The sequence below is a fragment of the Mytilus californianus genome, unplaced genomic scaffold (genome assembly GCF_021869535.1).
Source record: "Mytilus californianus isolate M0D057914Y unplaced genomic scaffold, xbMytCali1.0.p SCAF_6, whole genome shotgun sequence".
Lineage (NCBI taxonomy): Eukaryota > Metazoa > Mollusca > Bivalvia > Mytilida > Mytilidae > Mytilus > Mytilus californianus.
In genome coordinates, this window is record NW_026262712.1 from 115,608,308 (window position 1) to 115,623,903 (window position 15,596).

A 15,596-nucleotide genomic window follows, 5' to 3' on the forward strand; every position below is an offset into this window, starting at 1 on the left:
ATTTTAATATTAAGTAAAGTGAACTAAATATTCACCCCTGGATATTACGTAATCAATGTGACAGGGATACTTGATGCAGTGCAGAACATCAAATATTTTGTTAAGCAGCGAGGTGTGCAATACAGGAATTTTATGAGGGTCAAAGAATCGCCAGTTTAAATTTCATATTCTTCTTTAAATACATAACTATTAAAATATTTTTGTATGTCACTATAAACCTTACAATAGCGCTCATTTCCATCCTAAATGATTTTTCGATCAGAAGCATGCAAGGGTTTTCCATCAACGACACCCTTACTCAGCTACAAATTTAATCAAATTAAGGTAAAATAAAATAAAATTTCCCGAAAGCAAGCAACGGGACTGGCAAATGTTTCGTTTTTCACTAACACCATAAATGAAATTGGAAATAAATCTGACATTCGGAAACTTCCCGAATGATACTTTTATTGCAACGGTAATTTTTCTGCCGGTCATGCGTTTTGTGTACTATAATTTGTCTGTTGGTTTTTTTCTTTTTTAGCCATGGCGTTGTCAGTTTGTTTTCGACTTATGAGTTTGAATGTCCCTCTGGTATCTTTCGCCTCTCTCTTAAAGTTTAAATGTTCTTCCACACATGTGAAATAAAAGCGTACATTTTGATTTTTCAAGATATTTGATTTATTTGTATATTGATATCTAATTAATTGATTGCAGTGTTTGCTTTGTGTCCAGTCGCCTGTTTTCATCAACGTCAAATAACAAATACGTGTCTATTTATATTTAACACAACGTAATGATAAGTGTCTTGCAAAACTATTATTAAAACCAATTCATAAAAATCGTCTTGAATATACATGTTACTTTAAATGGCCTAACCCTGTTAGTTGAACAGACAATTGTTCACAAGCATAAAAAGACTATCAGGTGCTGAAACTGTAGTCTCTGAACCAATCCAACAAATGGTGAAAATTTTAAAGATACAAAGTAAATTACAATGTTCAATGCGTTGAATAAATGTTACTATGTGTGAAATGTCTAATATAAAATGCTTAAACAGTCCGACGAATGTGAGATAAAGTTGTACTAGTAAAACAATTGAATTTCTATGTGAATGTTATCAAACAAGCAATTTATATTGATGGACGTGTTCCAACATATACTATTGGGGTTTTATCATTTTGTGGTAGACGAATCTAAAAAAATATATAATAAGTAATACCGTCTAGCGTTACACCCTTTAGGCAAGACAACTCCGATCAATTCAAGAACAGAGAACATAAAAAGTGCCTTTCCTGTCATAGACATATGTGCATAATTCTGTCTTATTTGCCATGTATCTTTTCTTGCGCATGTATGTTGCCATTTTATTTCAATGCCACAATTTTAATTACTGGGTATTTCTAGATAAGGAAATGCATGAGAAATGACAGTTGTTTTGATATTTTTCTACATGCTAATAAGACAGTAACCTCTGTCTAAGTATTAAATCGTTTGGACGAAGAGTCATCAGTTCATACAGGGTACCTATAAAAAGTATAAAAAGCCATAAACTGTGATTCATAACAGTATAGGAACAAGTCTGCTATTAAAGGGGCACAATTAGTGCCCAGAGGAATACCTACAACCTGTCGATAAACTTTATTGCCGAAAAGTACATAAACATCCACTTTATTTGAACTTTGGTGGACAGTTGTCTCATTGGCAATAATCTCATCTCCTTATTTTTATATAAATGTTCTCAATGAGAAAATTTAGGGCTTTAATCATCTCATTACACCTCCAGTAAGTATATCTAGCATATTTACCTTTCTAATTTGAAAAAAGGCTTTATATGAGTTGCAGCAAATAAAGATTGTGTGGAAGTGTAGTATAAAGAGTGGAAAAGTCAAAACTGTCAACCGAATCTTAAGGTCCATCAAAGGCATGCAATTTATCTAAAACATTGTTTCTTATTTGTTTTTTTTGTTTGCTTTTCCCGTTTTTTTATTTTTTTTCTGTCTTTTTTGTTTCTATATATTTTGGAGGGTCATTGAATTCTTGTTCAGGTTATCCCCCATATCTCTTGTAATTTTATTTATACTCTGTAATAATCAAATTCCTAAACATTTAATCAAGGTTTTGATTTTGACCCTATTTTGAATAATATATAGACGTATTTGCCATTTGACGTTGATCTGAGTTTTGAGAAGTTTGAAAGGCGTAAAATGGAGTGTTTCACTTTACCACATGTTCATGTACATGTGCCTGTCTTAAGTGAGGAACCCCTTTAATGTTGACTTTTGACACATATTTAATATGTGTTTTCTCATTTTGGTCCATTTTAGTGTTAATTGGACAAATATGTGTTTTATTCATTTCTGGATTTGGGTCGATTCATGTGATCTAAGGATATTGTAAACATACCATACTTAATTTGAAGACTGTATGCTAACCTTCAAATGCTTTACTTTAGTTTCTTATGGATTTTTTATTGATTGCTTTTAATTTGTTTTATTTTTTTATTTTTCCCGTTTTATTAGTTTCTCTTTTGTTCTATCTTTTGTGTTTGTATATATTTTGGAGGGCCATTGCAACCTCGTTCAGGTTCTCCCCCATATCTTTTATTATTTATATTTACAATCTGTAATAATGAAATTCCTAAACATTTCATCAAGGTTCTGATTTTGACCCTAAGATAAATACCTTTTAGCAGAGCTGTATAACATTCAGGTATTGAAGAAGTGCTTTTAACCAATGAAATTTTAGGATTTGATGTTTCTTATTTGTTCAGAATGTATGTAAAACATGTTATTATTAAGTGATTACCATAATGTTTTTAAACTTACAGTTCAAAACAATAATTTATAAAAAAATAAGAATGTGTCCATAGTACACGGATGCCCCACTCGCACTATCATTTTCTATGTTCAGTGGACCGTGAAATTGGGGTCCAAATTCTAATTTGGCATTAAAATTAGAAAGATCATATTATAGGGACATGTGTACTAAGTTTCAAGTTGATTGGACTTCAACCTAAAACTACCTTGACCAAAAACTTTAACCTGAAGCGGGACAGACGGACAGACGGACGGACGGACGGACGGACGGACGAACGAACTGACGTACAGACTAGAAAACATAATGCCCCTACTACTATCGTAAGTTGGGCATAAAAAATGTTTCACAACTGCATTTCCGAAGCACATTTATCAGTTTGTCAAGATTTGTCTGTGAAACCAATTTAACGTAGAATTTTGAAACAAACATTTTTTTTTGTATTGATAACTTCAAGACTCTGCTTTCCTTGATCAAAATGACTCAAGCAAATCAATAGAATAGCATTATAAAATAATAAGCTATAAAAAAAGGGAAAATAACAAAAATACCGAACTGCATGGAAAATTCAAAACGGAAAGTCCTTTATCAAATGGCAAAATCAAAAGCTCAAACACATCAAACGAATGGAAAACAACTGTCATAATATTTCTGACTTGGTACAGGCATTACCTTATGTAGAAAATGGTGGATAAAAACACTTCAACATTCCAATATTTAAAATAGTTCAAACGAAAAACCAACGATTTGGTTTATATACAAGACTTGTCTCATTTCTTCAATACACTGGATAATCTGTACGTGTTGTCATAGAATACCGAATTAATTCCTGTGTTGGTCTCAGATAGAGATATGTTTATCTTGTCTCCTCAAATAAGTCAACACTAACAATGACATACGTAGGTGACTCTCAGTAATGTATGAACAATGAGTATGAAATCACTTTAAATTCTCAGCTACAAAAGTTCTTACGCAAGCCTCGTTTTATGGATATAACTGACATTAAAAATTTAATCTTCATTTTAAAAAATGCCGCAAAATAAGTATTTATTTCTTGGCACAAATAAAAAGTAAAATAACACAAATACCGAACTCCACGGGAAATTCAAACCGGAAAGCCCCTATTCAAATTGCAAAATCAAAAGCTCAAACACATTAAAGGAATGGAAAACAACTGTCATATTCCTGACTTGGTACAGGCATTTTCTTATGTAGAAAATGGTGGATTAAACCTGGTTTTATATCTAGCTAAACCTCTCACTTGTATGACAGTCGCATAAAATTTGAAAAAAATGTGAAAAATTGAAGGAAATTACAGATTTTTCATTGAAGGAGAGTGCGTGCGAATATGTTCTAAATATCTGTAATTTATAGTGGGCAAACCAGAGTCATAACTTATGAAGCTTTGGATATTCAAATAAACGTTGTTTTGTTTCATAATCTGGAATCAAAATAATTTCATGATATGAACAAAAAGAGTCTTGTCCCAAATGAAAAACTAAAATCAACGTTGTTTCGTATCGGTGAAGACAAGATACGACGCAATATTTTTTTAACTCCTTAAGGGATCAATCTTTTGATTTTTGTATTAAAAATAAACTCATCCGAGCTCACCCATGCGCGTTAATGTTAGGATCGGTTTTCTGTCGTGTTTGGGGAAAATCCCTGAGTCCTGCTCATCAGTATATCAATATATATATATAAGTTGTATACTGGCGTGTTTCTTTTCTATTTTGTTTTATTTTGTATGTAATATTGGACCATACACCGGTCGTCTTTGGATCAATTCGTAATTCGTCGATTTTATAAGAGCTCGGTATCATATGTTGTGCTGTGAAAAGTCAAAAGGGATGTTTTTACTGATGCTTTGATAATAATTCTTGTAAGTTTTTATATCTATTATAAGCTATAATGGGTTTATGATTAAACATGTTCACACATTTAGGGTTTTGTGAAATAAGTTTCGAGTGTTTCATTACTATATTGTTTATTTTCTGTATAGGCGGGTTGAATTTTGTTTAACATTACTAGTGGTTGCTCTCGTTTCGCTGGGCGTTGCATAAGTAAATTTTCCTTTTTTGTATTTTGTGTTTGATAAAAAACATTTCATTGACCTCGGATATTTTATGCTCTCGTATGAGAAGATGTATTTTAAAAGCTTCGAGCTGTTTTTTAGGTTCAGTTCTGCTGAAAGGTTTCAGTTGGTTTGATATGCGTTTCAATGTCTTATATACCTTCGTTTAAGAATCTTTCTCCTTCCAACTCATTCGGTATTCAAGAGCTTGCAGCTGCTACTCAGACTTTATAAAACGTCGCCAGTGTCTGAGCAGATAGTTGATGAACCAGGTAATGTCAAAGAACGTCTCGTCCTTTTTCAAAAAAAGTTCATCGGAAGATACCAAGACCTTGTTGATAAATATTCCGTATCAACTTCACAAATAATACACGATAGTCTTGAAGTATAGATTCTAGGTACTGACGTTGTTTATCATCTTAATTACGTGTTATAGTGTTTTTTATTTGTCTTTGTAAATTATTTACTTTACTGTTTAGTTCATTTTTGGTAATATCCACTTGGCGTGGCTCGGTACGTATACATCCCGCCATTGTGTTATTGTGCTGTCGTCTTTTTTTGTATTTTTTTACTTCCATTTTTGATTATGTGCTATGTCTATATGCCATTTTGTTTTTCTTTGTTGGTATATTTGTTTGTTGTTATAGTGATTACAAAATGTTGACTGATGTACCCCTATTTTTGACATTTTTACCTATTATGTCTGTTTGTTTTGTTCACACATTGTTGTCAATATAATGGAATTTTATACGACTGTTATACAAGTGAGAGGTTTAGCTAGCTATAAAACAAGGTTTTATCCACCATTTTCTACATAAGGAAATGCCTGTACTAAGTCAGGAATATGACAATTGTTTTTTATTCGTTTGATGTGACTGAGCTTTTAATTTTGCCATTTGATAAGGGACTTTCCATTTTGAATTTTCCTTGGAGTTCGGTGTTTTTGTTATTTTACTTTTTGTCAATGTTATTAAATGACAATATCAAGGAATATTGTTTCATTGCGTGAACATTCGTAGGTGAACTTCCACGAGCGGCTACACAGTGTTAGCTATTGTAAAAAGCTCGTGGATTCCTTCTACAGGCCCGGGGTATATAATCCAGCTATCATTCCTAAAACTGGAAGTCATTATCATTTTGTTTCTATGTTGAAAGCGTTGTAAAATGTTCTCGAGAATAACGTACAGTGTGAGGTCTGCTAACTCTGCGGAACCTGATCCTCCCATAGGTACGCTCAAGTTTTCACGGTTTTGGTAAAAGTGGACTGATTGTTCTTTAGAATAAGCCTTAATTTAGTCTTAGATACATGATTGTTTTATTAGTTTTTATTGGCTTTGATCTGTCAGTAACTGCGAGTACTCTCAGATCTCTACTTATTGTCTTTTTTGTTGTACAAGTAGGGATGTATATATACCCTGCCACGTCCGGTCTATGTTTTTATTACTTGTTTTTCGGCTTTGAATCAATCTGATGAGTTAAATAAAGGTATCAGTAGTATACCGCTGTTCAAAAGTCATAAATCGATTGAGAAAACAAATCAACTATAAGAGGAAAACAACAGAACAACAGAAACACTGAAGTGCAAAAAAAAAAAAAAAAACGCCAATGCAACATACATAGAAACGAACTATTTGATAATAACTGCCATATTCCTGACTTGGTACAGGACATTTTAAGAAAAAATGGTGGGTTGAACCTGGTTTTATGGCTAGCCAAACCTCACGCTTATATGGCAATGTTAAAAATACCGTTAAAATGACAACATTACGTGACAGGAATACAGTACAAATAAATGCAAGAACACTCAGGACAGAGAAATACATAAATAAATAATATAATAGTACCTTTCGACATGTAAACCACAGCATAACAACGAACACCTTAAATTAATTTACGACAGTACACAAATACAGCATAACACGAATGTATCAACGCCACAAAGAGTGACGTCACAGGTAAATTTCTAAAAATTGAATATAAAATCGGGATTAAGTTTGTAATGGTGTTATTTGATGTATTTTCTAACAGTTTACAAGAATATTAATATAGAATTGTGTTAGTAATGGTGTAACTAATTGTATTTTCTAACCAAGTCGGTTTTTCTTCTAAATCAAACCCTGTAAAAACAAATAAATCCTGTGCATATAGTTGCTTTAAACCAAAGATCATACAAATGAACTAGGTGATTAATTATCTTTACTTTTACATACATATAGAAAATAAAAATATAATTAAAACCACAAACGATAAGACATAAAACAATATCGAATCAGAATTACAAATAAAACATCAGTACTAACTATATGAATACTTAAAAGTCCAAATGACGTATATGGTAAACCACAATATAAGACGTGGTAAAATGTAGTTAGTTAGTTTAGACACAGAGACATCGTATAGATCAACCAATTCGTGATGGTGTCCATAAAATTTACGGAGTGTCATTTTTAATCTTTCCTCCTCATAACTTTGTTGGAGCAGTTTCTGCTTAAGGAGCACACTCCTGTATATGAAGTCTGTATAGTTTGAACATGCACGAGCATAACGTATCAATTGAGATATGTAAACACCATACGATGGGGCAGAGGGTATGTTACTGCTGAGAAATGGGAAATTGATAATTGGGAAGTTGAAATCGTCCCGTTTGTCATAGATTTTAGTGTGAAGTCGTCCATCTGTGTCAATATTGAGGAAAAGATCAAGGTATGAAGCAGTCCTTCTAGTATCAGTAGTATCCTTAATTTCAAGTTCACTGGGATATATGAGATGTAAGTACTGACTGAAATATGGGTTATTCAGTGATAGGACATCATCAATATATCTGAAAGTAAAATTAAAGAATTTCGCAAGGTGCTTTTTCTTTTTGTCTTTTAGAAGGTTCTGAATGAATTCTCCTTCATACAATTACAAAATACAAATCGGTCAGTAGAGGTGCACAATTAGTACCCATCGGAATACCGACTGTCTGTTGAAATATCTATCCTCCAAACTCAACAAATATATGGTCGATAAAAAAGTCCAGCATTTTGATAATATCATCTTCAGTATATTTTCTGGTAGAATCAGTGTGGTTCTTCACAAAATAAGAATTATTATAACCCAAAACAAGAAATTTATATCTACGATTCCCATTTTTATAGAAAAAGCTCTGTTTAATGAGATGGTGAAGTCGATCTTTCAATTGAGCATGGGGAATAGTAGTGTAAAGAGTAGAAAAATTAAAGGTCTTAATGTTGCTTCAAATGTAGAGATTGTGATCTAAGATTTAGCAGTAGATCTTTAGAATTTTTGAGAATCCACATCTGATTAACACCACTGGTTGAATGTATCTGATCACAATATGTTTAAAGGCCATCTTTTACTGAATAGTAGTCAGCACTTTAGAAATATGTTTAGTCGAACACCTTGATGATCCAGCTTTGTATCGTTAAGCCCTTTTCAACTGATTTTTATAGTCTGTTTATATGTTGTACTGTTACATCAATGTCCCAGGATAAAGGGAGGGTTCGGCGCCCGCTAACATGCTAAACCCCGCGTTCTGTGTGTGCCTGTCCCAAGTCGACAGCCTGTGATTCAGTGGTTGCTGTTTGTTGCTGTGTGTCGTATTTGTTTTTCGTTCATTGTATTTTTACATAAATCAGTTCGGTTTTTTTCGTATGAATTGTTTTAAATTTGTCATTTCGGGGCCTTTTATAGCTGACTTTGCGGTATGGGTTTTGCTCATTGTTGAAGACATTACGGTGACCTATAGTGGTTAACTTCTATGTCATTTGGTGGCTGGTGGAGAGTTGTCTCATTGGCAATTATACCACATCTTCTTATTTTTATACTTAATAGGCGTTTTATACTGTGCTTGGGTGGAACTTGGATTTTATAATCGCTTGGATCAATACTGTCCAGTGCCCCATTTGTGGCTTCTAGTATTTCATCAAATGTAAAGCAAGTGTACATATTTTTTGCTTCAAATGTAAATAGGGAGCAGTCTCGTGGGGTTTTATATTTTTATTCGAATTAATAAAACTTGACGTATCTTTTATATATGTATTTTAACAAGTGGAACAATAAAATAATCTATATAGTGTCCATTGTTGTGAAGAGGCGTTCTGCAAAGTAATAAAATTAGTCTGTCCTGAATTAAATTTTCTAGTCTAGTAACTTCGTTTTTTTCAGGTATTTTATGTATTTTAGGCAAAATATAGAACTTTCCAACTTAAATTTTAATTCTTTATTGATGTTTTCTTTCAAATATGAAATATCAAAATATTCTGTCAATATGATTGTCAACAATTTTTTTTATAATGTATATTATGTAATTATCTTTACTCTGCACGTAAATAGTTGTCTTTGTTTTGCGGCTATGTTGATTTAAGAACCCGTACATTAAGATACGATCTATGTAAGCTTATTATTATGTCTTGTCGGGGACTTTCGGTATCGGTTTTGCTCATTGTTGAAGGCTGCACGGTGACCAATAGTTGGTAGCATCTATGATTGGTCTCTGTTTGAGAGTTGTCTTATTGGTAATCATACCTTATCTCCGTATTTTATATAAGGTGAAGACATATAGTCATCCCTGGAATTATCCAGTTGGGCAGTAAGAATCGTTGTTAAAGTAAGGCGTCAGCTCGGTTTTGCGGGATATATAAATACATAGACACAACTGGTTGGAAAGGGAAACTTAAATCCGATGTCTGGTGAAGAGAGTGTACATGCACGTTCAAGAACTCATGCAACACGAGGGGTTTGTTGGTAGGATAAATTGTCTGTTCTATCCATCATAATCTCATTTCCCAGTGGCAGTCCAAATTATTGCCCTTCGTCTCGGTCGATCTACCTGGCAGAACCTACCTGCCGTATATATTGTTTATATGTTCTCGTCTTTGTTATACATTTGAATGAAGTACTTCCAACTGGATGTTAAGCATCAACAATCAATCAATCCATCAGATTATAAAAAAAACTATTTTGGATTCAGATTAAAAAATAAGTTTACATTTAAAAAACTAAATATTTCAAAGGAATGTCTACATAAACAATAAAATACATGTATATGAAAAGTTGCAAATCAAACTTTCTTTCTTTTTATCTAATTTAACATATAGAGCGCTTTCAAATATTCTCTTCATCATCTGAATATTTTTTCAGTTACTTATAACCAATTTTCCAACCAGGTTTTATAACTTAATTCATAAGAAACTTTTGTGTTTATATACATGAATACAAGTTCAGATCAAGACATTGTTAATTGAATAAACTGTATTTTTATTAAGTATTACAGTACGTTTCAAAGTCCGTTGTGTTTCCAAATTTTTTTCGCTACATTTACGCTATTACATTATATATTTTTTTCAATATGACCTTTAATAGTGTTATATTTTTTTACACCCCAAAAAATTGTTTGTCCAATATATGTTTTACTTGAAGTATTATGCACAATGTTCTGAATCAGGTTAGGGCCACATTGAAAAAGAAATGTCGTAATACCGACATCCTATGTTCTGCTTCCGTAGTTATGCATTTTGACCAGACAAAGGAAATAAAATTAACAAAGCAGGATAAAATACAAAAATTAACAAAGCAGGATAAAATACAAAAATTAACGTCGGCCCGCCTTATTTCCAATGCCAAGATGGTATGCCATGATGGTTTTAAACGGAAATCTGACAGTATTTATTTGTTTTGGTCTATATCATCATTGTAGAAACAAAACTTTAAATTTTCACCCTTCCTTAAATATACATTTGACTTCAGTATATGTTTTTGTGTTTCCGTTTCTTACACGAAATGGTTTCTAATTCGGTCAAGAAATATTAAACAAAAACAGCAAGAAATACCCAATAGATTATGTGTTTTATTGTTATAATACTTTCGTTTTTTCTTACGTTTCCTTTATTTGTTTTAAAACAAGACCGGATGCTTCGACAATGTAAGAATTTCCTGATTATGCACCTATCATCCGCTTTTTAAACTCAGTTTCAGTCAAATATGTCCCGAATGTAAATTGAACACGAACTGAACTTTACAAATATGAGTAACCTTTCAAAACTATATTGTTTTAGGGTGAAAATTGATAAAGTAGAGATAACTGATACATCATATATGGTGGATACAATATGAATACAACAAAACTTGTTGACACAACGCTTTTGATGTGCACTGGGAATGAGCTGATCAGAAGTGAGTTTGATGACCACTACTTTCGTATTATTCACTTAAAGGGGCCGGTATGTGCCACTGTTAATTTATCTGCGGAACACGAACAAACAATCGTTAAGGAATACAAACTTCCTGACAGGTTAAGAGGTCAGATATTTTTTGGGAAAACATTATGCATTGGGTATAGTTTTCCAGTATATGTATTTCAGTATCGATTGGAAGACGAATGGGTTGATGTCATGTTGATGATTTTAAATTCAGAAAATGAAATATTTCATTTTGTTGATCACCATGCGATGATACATGAATGGTGGAGAGAAACTAATCCTTTAAAAGAACCATTAGAATGTTTGATATCTCCAGATTTAGACATGTTTCTATTCAGATGTCCTATGGAAGCATCGGCTAGCCTCGGTTTGGATTGGTTTTCAATATCTGAAAAGTCTATGTCGACGACTGGAGAAAGAACAAAAATTTCAAATCTTAAGGCTAAAGATGAAATAAGTTATATCTTTCATCCAAGTCATCCTTGTTCAGTCATTTCAGTGTTACATGTTAACTCTGGCCATTTACGTATAGGCTTAAGACATTAAAATTCTAAAAACATGGATGTGGTTTATAGGATTTCAGGTGGGTGGTTGTGTAGACAATATGGACAACCTGATATAAAATTTCCAGATATACATAGCAAATGTAACATTGTCAAAAACAGTTGCAAACTAATTGCAAGTCGTAGTAAAGATGTATTAGCACAGTGCTTCATTACTCAAGATAAACACACCAATGGTATTGTGCATATAATCATATATTTCTCTAATGACATGTCGTCATTACTGAATGAGGAAAAGTGTTTAAGTCAAAGCGTTGAAACTATTGTGCCTTAATTCTCACTGTGCGATTCAGAATTACAAATCTGGAATCCGAATTTTTCAACAAAATATGCTTCCTTTCAAGTTCATCGTCTAAATGGTTATGTGTCGAGCAGCGATTCTGAGGACTTGCTCTCCGTCTAGTATAGAAGACCTGCCCTTACCAACGTCATTAAAAGAATATTTAAAATTTATCTAATTCTGAATGATCACTTTTTTAAGAATATGTTACTCTTGCATTGTCATTAAATAACTTTTTTTCAAATGAAAAAAATATGTTTTAAAACTATCTATTTGGTGTAAAACGTAACAAAAATTGATATCTTAAGATGTAATAAAGAATGTCTTTTTCAATCTGTATTTAGTTTCAATGGAACATAACATCTCCCTTTAAGTTCGAATTAAATTTGCAAATAAAAAAATGAGAAAGAAAATTTTATTGCTACATATCAAGTTGATATTCTGGTGTCATTTATTCACATTTTGTCAATTGTATACGTGTTTTTAACATATATGCTTACGTTTCTTTATACCTTTAAGAATACACACACATACTTACTAACATAGTCACATTAAAGGCATATAGATATGCGTATATGTATAAACTCTTCGATGCATACGTAATCATTCATATACTTATAATCGTATTCCAGCAGTTCCATCTTTTTCCACTAATATCAATATATATATCCTGTATAAAAAAAGTAGAACAAAAATACCATACTACACGGAAAATTCAAAACGAAAAGACAAAACCATGTGGGGAATAAACAGATTGCCATGCCTCACATTCATACCTTCGTCCAAACTGAACGTTCTGGGAGTTGAACATTGACAAACATGCTACAGCCTGGCAAATGTTAAATATGCCTGTCCCAAGTCAGGTTGTTGTTGGTAGATGTTTGTCATATAAGTCTTTTGTTTATTCTTTAGCAGAACACAGGCCGATGGTATTCTCATAAGATTTTGTTTCGTTTCACATTTTATTCATGTCGGGTCTCTTATAAATTACGATACGGAATGTTTTGCTCATTGTTAAAGGTCGTATATCCATGTTTCGCGGTCTTTATGACTTATGAAATATATTGCTTATTGTTTAAGGTCGTATATCCATGCTTCGAAGCCATCATAACTTATGATACGGAATGTTTTGCTCATTGTTGAATATCGTATATCCATGTTTCTTGGCCTTTCTGACTTAAGATACGGAATGTTTGGCCCATTGTTACAGGTCGTATATCCGTATTTTTTAGCCTTTATAACTTAAGATACAGAATTTCTTGCACATTGTTGAAGGTCGTATATCCATGTTTTTGATTTCTGGTATATAGAAGTCTCACTTCATTCCATATCTCCTGTACATTTTTATGTACTAGTATACAAACACTCAAATAGAGCAGATTGCAAAGCTTTTATTAACAAACATATGACCGTAATGAATAGCTCAATTAAACACTTAATGAAGCCTTTGCAATCAAAACTATATCCAAATTTCACACCCCAATAACGGGAATTGTCAAGCCTTCACAAATTAACCCTTATCCAGCCCAATCAAATAGATAGTCAAGCTTTCATATAACAAAAGTGATTACGCCGAAAAGTCTCGCCTGCTTTAATGAGCACGATTGATGGTATGTTGAAAGTGTTAAAAAAAGGTTGTACCACAAGCATTACATGAAACTAACATTTTCAATAATCCATGTAAGTGGAGTTAATGTCAGATCGTCCTGCCAGACGGACATGAACGTCTTACAATAATTCCATACACAAAATAAAGTTAACATATTACTTATAGTATCTGACTAAACGGACATAACAAAGAAAACGAAACGCTGACCTTTCAACCATGGAAATGAGGTAAAGGTCAGATGAAACCCATCAGACAGACATGTACAACAATGTATATAGTTGTCCTATTACTAAAGGATTTCTTGGAAACTTAATGACTGGACAGAAAACAGTACATAAAGGATTGCGCGGAAACCTAAAGATTCGACAGCAACCGAACACAGACCTTTTCATCGAACCATAAAGACCCATAATAGTAAAAAAGCATTAAATAGAAACTCAAAGACTAAACAGAAAACATTTCACATCAAATGACTGGACGGAACACAATACACAAAATACCATAGGTAACATAAAGACTGGACAGAAAACAGTCCACCAACCTTTTCACGAAAAATCTCAAGGCTGGACAGAAAACATTCCACAAAACATATCACGAAAATCTAAAGGCTGGACAGAAAACATTTCACAAAACATTTCGCGAAAACCTACAGGCTGGACAGAAAACAGTTCACAAATCATTTCACGAAAACCTAAAGGCTGGACAGAAAACAGTCCTAAAACATTTTACTGAAATCTAAAGGCTGGATAGAAAACAGTTCACAATACATATCACGAAAACCTAAAGGCTGGACATAAAAACACACCTAAAACATTTCAGGAAAACCTAAAGGCTGAACAGAAAACAGTTCACAAAACATGTATATCACGAAAACATAAAGGCTTGACCGAAAACAGTCCACAAAACATATCACTAAAACCTAAAGGCTGGACAGAAAACAGTTAACAAAACATTTCTGGAAAACCTAAATGCTGGACAGAAAACAGTCCACAAAACATTTCAGGAAAACCTAAAGGCTGGACAGAAAATCAGTCCACAAATCATTTCACGAAAATATAAAGGCTGGACAGAAAACATTCCACAAAACATATCACGAAACCTAAAGGCTGGACAGAAAACATTCCACAAAACATATCACAAAAACCTAAAGGCTGCACAGAAAACAGTCCACAAACCATTGCAGAAAACATTCCACAATACAATTATGGATTGGACAGAAAACATTATGCAAAACACTATGCGGTACAACTCTACACTGAGCAACGCAAGATCAACAGAAAAGGGAGTGAACTCATATACTCTGGAAGGTTCCCAATTTCTGATTTACTAGTGGCACTCATCGTATTATTCACGACACAGTCGCATTCTTTGATACGATATATAAATTACACTCATGCGATATATAAAATTATATATATTACGCTCATTAGATATAAATATACTTCACTCAATAGATACATAAATTACACTCATTAGATACATAAACTACACTCATTAGATACATAAACTACACTCATTAGATACATAAATTACACTCATTAGATACATAAACTACGCTCATTAGATATAAATATACTTCACTCAATAGATACATAAATTACACTCATTAGATACATGAACTACACTCATAAGATACATAAATTACACTCATTAGATACATAAACTACACTCATTAGATACATAAATTACACTCATTAGATACATAAATTACACTCATTAGATATATAAAATCTGGTTGTATCAATATTTCAAGGGTTTGTCTTTCATACTTAAACTTTGTTTGCGGGGTAAGGATAAAGCAAACAAAAGGAATATGATTATAAATAAAATGTTATCAAATAATATACAACCTGATTATAAACTCAACGATAAGTTTTTAGCATGAGATTTGACCTTAGTAGGATTTGGCTATTAGTTTAGGTCCCTTTTGGTCAGACAGCTGTTAGCGTCTAAAGGCTGGACAGAAAACATTCCACAAAACATATCACAAAAACCTAAAGGCTGCACAGAAAACAGTCCACAAACCATTGCAGAAAACATTCCACAATACAATTATGGATTGGACAGAAAA